The sequence below is a fragment of the Nilaparvata lugens genome, chromosome 3 (genome assembly GCF_014356525.2).
Source record: "Nilaparvata lugens isolate BPH chromosome 3, ASM1435652v1, whole genome shotgun sequence".
Lineage (NCBI taxonomy): Eukaryota > Metazoa > Arthropoda > Insecta > Hemiptera > Delphacidae > Nilaparvata > Nilaparvata lugens.
Genome location: NC_052506.1, coordinates 30,861,069 through 30,870,198, shown reverse-complemented (window position 1 = coordinate 30,870,198; position 9,130 = coordinate 30,861,069). Strand labels below are relative to the sequence as shown.

The window sequence follows — 9,130 nt, the reverse complement described above, 5'->3', positions numbered from 1 at the left end:
ACAAAAATCCTACAATTAACCTACAAGTTATTGGATCACAATTTGATTTGTCATTCATTAACCTAATTCCATTGGAATTAGGTTATGACGCCTTCAATGTTTACGTTTTGCCTCACCCGTATGGCAAAATCGCGTCCACACGTACATTCAATGCTCGCCCGAGGCGCCTTTGAGCACGCCAAAATACCGACAGGGTTCCGGTTCGCCCACATGCCTCAGCGAACAGTGTCCACACGTGCGAATGCAAGCCCATACACGTATGCTCACCCGAGGCAAACGTACGTGTGTACACCGTTTATAAGAAGCTGTTTCTGTTGCAAAATGCAAATGTATGTTACACTTACCTCAATTATTATTATTATTATTATTACTATGCATAACATAACCTATAAACTTGATGCTATTATATTGAAGACATATTAAATTTTCTAAAAAATAATAGATATGTACGTATTATTATTTTATTATAAAATATTATATTATCTGGAAAATATTAAATTACTTCTACTTTTTTTTGGTACAATCGCAAATCATATGAATAGTCTATAATTGAAAAAGAACGACAAACCAGGTCCAAAAGTCTATATCATTCTAGAAAATAAGTCAGACTTGAACCATTTCTCAATGACAAACACATTACAAGTATTCCCACTTTGGCAGCGATATTTTGAGTTCCAGATATTTCCAATTCCGCCATCTGCCAAACAAGTAATTTGAGTTCCAGATACTCCCAATTCCGCCTAGCAACATATTTCGAGTTCCGGATATTTCCAATTCCGCTGTCTGACAAATATTCGGAGTTCCACCCACCAACAGTTTTCAAGCATAGGACATTTAAGCCTTGTACACACGTCCGTACTGATTCGCGCGAACAATCGTATGTACATATGCCTCAACATTCACTGTACGTCCTTGTGGACGCGATCCACGTATGCCTCAGCATTCAAAAAGCTAACTGATTTGCAGACGACACGAAGACATGGTCAATGTAGATTTTCCACAACATGACAACAATGGCGTCATTCCATCATTGAAGATAGTTATCACAAATTGCAGCAGTATCATTTTATTTCAATGACTTATATAATAAAATCAAAAATAAAACTTGACAAACGATGATGGTGGGTTGAACGATTGTAGGTTGAAGTAAGGAAATAAATTGCTACATGACATAATATTGACAATTCAATCTTTCTTAGGTTGTCAAAACATTATGTTGTTAATATACTGAATCTAATTCAACTAGTTATCTAAACAAAAAATGATATCATCATGAGGGGAGCAATAACTCCACAAGAACGATTGGCTCTAACTTTGAGATTCTTGGCATTAGGCGATTCATTTGTTGGTTTCCAATATCTATTCAGAATCTCAAAAAAAGAAAAATTCTACAATAATTCCAGAAGTTTTGATGACCTAATCAAAGCACTTAACACTGTCTCACAAAATTGACAGTCTTCTTTAAGGAAATTAGCCATAAATTGAATCAAATACTAAATTGCTGCCCATTTTAAACTAACTATGCTCATACACATGACAAAAGATTAGCTTCAAGATCTACCTTCAAGGGAATACTAGTTCAAAGTTTGTATAAATCTCTCTATAGATAGCCTAGCTATCTAAAACGTATAATATCATATTGAAGATTACAATTTTAATTAACAACTTTGATTGATAACATGAAACAAACACAAGATGATTCGATAGCCACAGTAAAATAATATTTGAGCTATACTTTCTTGTAGGAACCCTGTAGAGAAGCTTTTTTCACTCTTATTATGCAGTTCTAAATTTGTTAATCATGATACGAATTATATACTCCATGCATGTTTCTATTTAAATATTTGACAATCCACATATCCTACAATTAACCTACAAGTTATTGGATCACAATTCGATTTGTCATTCATTAACCTAATTCATTGGAATTAGGTTAGGTTATGACGCCTTCAATGTTTACGTTTTGCCTCACCCGTATGGCAAAATCGCGTCCACACGTACATTCAATGCTCGCCCGAGGCGCCTTTGAGCACGCCAAAATACCGACAGGGTTCCGGTTCGCCCACATGCCTCAGCGAACAGTGTCCACACGTGCGAATGCAAGCCCATACACGTATGCTCACCCGAGGCAAACGTACGTGTGTACACCGTTTTAACATTGATATTTTGAGTTCCAGATATTCCCAATTCCGCGGCCCCTTGAAGAGGAAGTAAACTTGACTAATGTAAACGCCTCTTAAAGAGTGATGGCTGTTCGTGTTTGGATCTTTAGCCATAGCCTCTCGTGTAAAAGGGCCCTAAACTCATGGCGGAGGCCGATGCGACGGTGAAATATTAGCGTTTTAGGTTATGTACAAAAATGTGTATCCGATCTGAATGCATTCTGTAAAGTAAGATAAAACCGCTTTAAAATTTAAATTGAGTCTTCAGAATATTGATCCAGATTCAACATTTTTACCGTTGGCTTAGCTGTGTGTTGAGTCAAGGAATAAATAAATATCTTGTATCGCTTAAAATTTTCTAAACTTTTCATCATAAGTAGGTACAGATTTATTTCAAGCACAAAATGTTGCAATTAAATGGTCTAAGACATGCCCTGCAAAGGAAATCATTTTCTAAAATCAGAATCAAAAAAGGTAAGATTTTTTCAAGTTGAATATATCTCTCCTGTAATTCATATTTTTATGAATCGCTTATGCCTGAACTATGGAATTTTTCAAAATAATAGGTAAGTAGGTACTAGTCTACTACTAATCTAGATACTAGACTTGGCTGGAGTAGTCACAATGTGTGCTTGAAACTCTCCAGGGTGATATTTCTTTTCAGACGACTTAGGTGGGCCGGGTGTAAGTGCACGTCCAGTGCCAACATACCTATTATCAAATTTTTGGTTGGGATCGATTTAGTATGTTATTTTGAGCACAAAATCACAAAAATTAAACGGCGCTCACTATTGTTTTTTAAATAAACTAAGTTCAAAGTAGCACAATTTTACATGCATTTAACCTAGCATTTAGGTAGGTAGCATTTTAGAGTAGCAGCCATTTTGATTATTGAAATCATCAAAATTATGATATTCCTAATCTGAGTTTTTCTAACCCAAAGCTTTTCCTAATCTAAGCTTTCCTAACATAAAGCTTTTCCTAACCTACAGCTTTTCCTAACCTTAGCTACTTATAGGTTAAATGCATGTAAAGTTCTGCTACTTTGAACTTAGTTTATTTTAAAAACAATAGTGAGCGCCGTTTAATTTTTGTGATTTTTGCTCAAAATAACATACTAAATCGATCCCAACAAAAAATTTGATGACAGGTATGTTGGCACTGGACGTGCATTTTAGCCGGTGGGGGTGCCGTCCACTGAAACCGGTTTCGTCCGAACTAGCATCGGTCGAAAACTACCGAACTCGTCCAAACGATCCCCCAACATAGATGCTCGTCCATTGCAACAGGATCATATGTCCGTACACGGCCGTCTTCGGTTGTAAAGTCCAAAGTCAAGCTGAGACTACATCATCCTAACCTCAAAATTGTTTCACAGTCTTGACTGTTTTTGTTTTTTAAACTTGTTCTGTTTTATAAATCTTTTTTACTATCTTTGTGAGTAAACACACACAGAAGAATAACTTTCCCTACTAATTAGCTTGCTCTCCCTGTTGCATGCTAGAGAAAACCATCATTTGCTGGCAAGAAGAGCTGATAACACTCCTATAACAGTAGAGAAAGAGTGAAATTAGATATTTAATTCTGCAGGCTGAGCAAGAAGAAGGATTGTTTTTCGGTGCTAGACCAGAGAATGTATAACGCTCTACCTGAAGGAGTGAGAGCCAGGACATCGGGTGCTTCAGGAGTCAAATTAAGATGTAGTTAGTGGAGTCATCATTCTACGCTGTTCAAGAATATTTTGAGGCCAACAAAACACAATTTGAAACTGTGATGCTTTTTATGGGACATCTTGAAAAACGTGCAAAATATAATTTTCCAAGTATTTTTATATATTGACTAAGTGAACAAACGTTAATAAGTGGTCTGACATAGATTATATATATATATTAATAATATGACAAGGACCAAGTCAGGTCCACTTCCAGATACAGTCAATCCAGAGCTTTGGGTCATGACTAATGAGAGAAGTATGTATAAAGGTTTTTATAAAAGGAAATATTTGCAACAAGGCAAGAAAGTCTTTGCGCATGTGCGGGCCAATCAAGCCATCTTCTTTTTACTTTCCTTGCCCTATTACCATAGGTAAGGAAAGTATTGCTTTCCGAAAAAATTAAGGTACCCCAATTTCTAAATTTCTATACGTTTCAAGGTCCCCTGAGTCCAAAAAAGTGTTTTTTGGGTATTGGTCTGTATGTGTGTGTGTGTATGAGTGTATGTGCGTCTGTGTACACGATATCTCATCTCCCAATTAACGGAATGACTTGAAATTTGGAACGTAAGGCACTTACAATATAAGGATCCGACACGAACAATTTCGATCAAATGCAAATTCAAGATGGCGGATAAAATGGTGAAAATGTTGTCAAAACAGGGTTTTTCGCGATTTTCTCGAAAACGGCTCCAACGATTTTGATTAAAGTTATACCTGAAATAGTCATCGATAAGCACTATCAACTGCCACCAGTCCCATCTCTGTAAAAATTTCAGGAGCTCCGCCCCATCTATGCAAAGTTTGATTTTAGATTCTCAATTATCAGGCTTCAGATACAATTCAAACAAAAAATTTCGAGTGAAAAAGATTCAGCATGAGAATCTCTACAACTAATGTTCAGTAGCATTTTTACCTAAAATTGAAAATAAGCTCGAAATTCGAGAAAATGTAATCATCCAATTATTGCGAACTGTTGGCAACTGTTGATTCTATTAAATGATTCACTATGAAGAGATAGCACACCTCTTGTGTCTTCAGCTTTATTGCCCTGTCACCAGCTGGCTCAAATCTTTGAATAATAGATTTGAGATGCGCGGGAACATTAGCGTCAGGTGATCAATTTCCATAACGGCAAGGAAAGTTGTGTGAGTGCGCCACACCAGATTTTTTGTCTAGATTTTCAGATCAAATGTTCAAACCAGATGGAATAGATTGAAAGTATTAACCGTTTGACAGCTATGCATATGATATGGGATCAATAATAAACTGTATAACAATAAAAATTAATTAATTTGAATGTAAACAGTTTAAGGTGGACATAAACATCATGTTTTCATCTACCAAACAGTAATTTAAACACTGTTGATTGTAATGCACTAATATACCGTATTCACATAACTTTATAAGAAATTTTATTATTTTAAATAATTGTTATGATAATACACTACGGCAGCCATTATTTATTTAGGCAGCACACTTTGCAGGAAATTAATTTCAATAATATGCGCCAAAAGCTAGAACCGAGGATCTTGAAGTGGCGTTCCATGGGAACAAGTAGTTTTGTACCAGTTACATGATAATTAGTCTGCCTATCACGTGACCATAGATAGGTATACGTTATAATGACAGTGTTTGCTATCCTTGTCTATCATTCAACAAAGCGGATAGCGCTATCTCTTTCTCGCTTTGCTCTGTTGCCAGATCGGCTTTTAACAATGTAGAATTCAATATTACTCAACAAAATAATTCATCTTAATTATAAAAATTCATTATTAAATTATTGAAAAATATAATTTCTTGCCTAATAAGATATAATTGTTACATTATTACATTAATAAAACTGTATCAGCTACCGTCTATAGAAGGCATTGACAAGATAGTGAGGATCGGCAACGTTGTTCTCCTATCTTTATCCACTGCCATTATAACATGGACCTCATTCATTATAGGACAATTTACTGCTGGAACTAGAATAATTTACCGCTTTTTGTTGTTCCCAGAACGAACCCATTATTCCCCACTGGATTTATTAGCCCCGTGTATTCGACTCTTCGACTGTAGGAGAATTTTAGAACATTCTAAAGCCTCATTTCACTGACTGTCGTTAACAAACAATAGTTAACAAACTGTCGTTAAACAATAGTCTGTGACAAAATCATCAAAATATCACTATTTCAAAATTTGATTAAAATTTTTGTGACATTGTCACAGTAAAGTGATGGTAAATATACTTGCCGTATACCGGCAAGTGATGGAGAATATAAAAACGTGACATTGACACAAGTTTTTTGTCTTGACAAATGCTAGTGCTGGTTGCACAAAAGCCAGTTAAATTTTAACCATGTTCAATTTCATGGCTCGTTGTGCCACTGCCACTGGTTCCAGGGCATACGAGGAGGCTCCACCCCAAGCTATAGTATCATACCCAAGAACGGATTGGATAGAAAAACATGCTCATTCCAATTTAGCTTGGGATCAATCTAGAATCCCAATAATTTCATTAAGCGTGCTCTTTCAAAACTTACATTTCTCAATGTAAATAACAACTTAGCCTATGTGTCTTGTATTCATTCAATTTATTGAAGCATACTTTCCCTGAACCAGCCTCTATATATTCTCAGAAGTCCAACACACTCCAACTGTAACTTATCAATATTTCTTTCCATTGCCAACAGGGATGTGTCATCGGCATATAAAATATAATGATCTCCCTTTAGATTCTAGGTATAAGAAATTAAAGAGGACCAAGCACTGATCCCTGTGGGGTTCCATGCAGGACTTCCAGTTTTGCTGACTGAACACCTGTATAATTGACTAATCGAATAATCGACAGTGTGTACTTTCGGGCTCTGATTATAATCAACAAGTACACATAACTCACCACATTTGTTCAAGCCTCAACTCCTGGGCAACTGGCCATGATGGGAGAAGGAGAAATTCTACTTTATTTTATTATTTTAAAACATATGCTATCCTGTTCTATACATTACGACATAATGGGAATATCATTTAATCAATACATCGGGTAGAGGCTTGCAGGACACCGCAAGAAACTCGAGGAAATGTCATGATATGAACAGTTCTTGTCACACAGGCATGTAGCCAGAATTGCAGACACTGATCTTCCTGGTAGGCTTTGTAGAATAATTGACAAGTACAGTTCAACAGAAAATCCATTAAAAAACATTGATCAATAATAGATTTCTATTTTTCAGGAATTTTGTCGTTGTTTTTCTTCTCACCAAAAATTTTCAGAACATAAGCCGATAGAATATATAAGAAATATTGGAATCTCAGCCCATATTGACTCCGGTAAAACAACTCTCACCGAACGTATCCTTTATTACACAGGAAGGATATCAGAAATGCATGAGGTGAGTAAAATACATTTTTAGTCATCAAATTATTATGATTAATTAGTTTGAGGAGACTTGATCAACATATGAACGTGGAAGCAATCCAGCTGCTCAACGTGGGCCTACATGGATTATGAACACTTCAACGTAGAAAACCGCACCAATTAGTTTAGTGCTAAAGTTGAAAAAAATTATTCATACTAACAGACGATCCATATGAATCCAAGTTGTGTTGATGTATTCTTCATGTAAATTGCCTTATTACAGTGGTTCTAGGATTAAGTATTAAGTTATAGATTTTACTTATCATTTCAAACAACATTATAAACAGCTTACAACTTATAAACAGTTTTGCAATGAGGTGAAAATTGAATCTTTGGAATGCTGAAGAATGAAGTTTGATGCAAATTTTTTGCATGACTGTCTTCATGGACGTATGGGAGTTGGCGACCGAAGAGTTGGTGTCGGTGTACCGGCGCGAAACTTGAGACAGCACCACCAATTTCATGCCGTTGCAGAAGTTGCACTGCTCCGTTAGAAAGATGCGTTGCAGTCTGTAATAAACTGTCAAATCAAATCGATTTTTTTGAAGTGTCGAGAATTTTTAAAAGGAGAATAAGATCCTTGCAGGAGCCTATCCAACAGTTAGGAGTTCCAAAACACATTTTTTATGACAAATAAAGGCCACTTGTGCCGTTCTATTGCACGCAAATTGCCTAAGCATATACTCACTAGTCACTTGGAGCCATGTGGTGGAACGAGTTGGCTGTAAGGGGTGATGTGGAGGCCAAATATTGTTATTATTAATTAACAAAAGGAAAGGAATAAAGGTTAACAAAAAGATTACTGAAAAGGAATTCTCTTATTTGTCATTCTTGCTTTGTTTATTATTCTTTATTTTTTGTTTGTAAGATTCCTTTTTATAAGTGTATTTTTCATCTTTGTCTGTTATATTTTCTATAATAAACTCTCTTGTTCTGGGGGTACCAGGACGAAGGAAAAAAGGAAAATGAAAGTATTATTACTATTAACATCTTAATGTTTTGGATAATTATATTCTGTGTATTACAGGTAAAAGGTAAAGATAATGTTGGAGCTACAATGGATTCAATGGAATTGGAACGCCAACGTGGAATCACAATACAATCGGCAGCAACTTATACTATTTGGAAAGATCACAATATCAATATCATTGATACTCCTGGTAATTCATCCTAATTTTCTCCCATTCCCAGGCAAAATTTATTTGTTTCATAATTTAGAAATGAAGCAATATTTACATTTTTACAATTGATTCTCTTCCACATTTCAAAAAGTTGTAGGAAAACTGCCAAAGTAGAAGAGCAAAGTAAAAAATGACAAAGTAGAAGAGTTTCCGACTCAGTTTCTAATTTCCTTCCACATGCTCATGTTTCTAATGATTATACAGCGCAAGTGTGTAGATGAATGATTGCTCTCTTACAATAGGCTGTTCATTGATAATGCTTATGTCAATTACTTTATAGATTCAGTTCGAAAGCAATTCTAGACAATTTTTTTACAAGTTATGATTAATAAGTGATCTACTAAGGTTGATTTGAGTTGATGATTTTAATGAAAGGTAGATGGGAGAGGAGTTGGGTGAATGATACACATAACACATTTTGTAAGCTCATTGACTATTTTTTTATTTCCATTGCTCTTACTATTCCGGAATAGAATTCACTGTTACCAAACTGATTTTATCTTAACTACTCTATTATAACTTTTTCATTACAGATTCTCATTATACAACTGTTGCATCAACTTCAATTTTGCTAACAGTTGAATAGATGTAGGCAACTTGAAAAGTATGAACTTTGTCTAGCTGGTAAAACGAGAGAGATGTACGCTTGAAAAAATGTCAAGATCTGCAAAAT

General features: G+C 35.4%; 1 long non-coding RNA gene across 1 annotated transcript; it reads left to right on the top strand.

Annotated features, from left to right (window-relative positions):
* The first annotated feature begins 7,062 nt into the window (after positions 1-7,062).
* On the top strand, positions 7,063-8,368 carry LOC120350385. Its single transcript, XR_005570736.1, has 2 exons — positions 7,063-7,250; positions 8,304-8,368. It is a non-coding gene; the product is annotated as an uncharacterized LOC120350385 (long non-coding RNA).
* Positions 8,369-9,130: the final 762 nt, after the last annotated feature.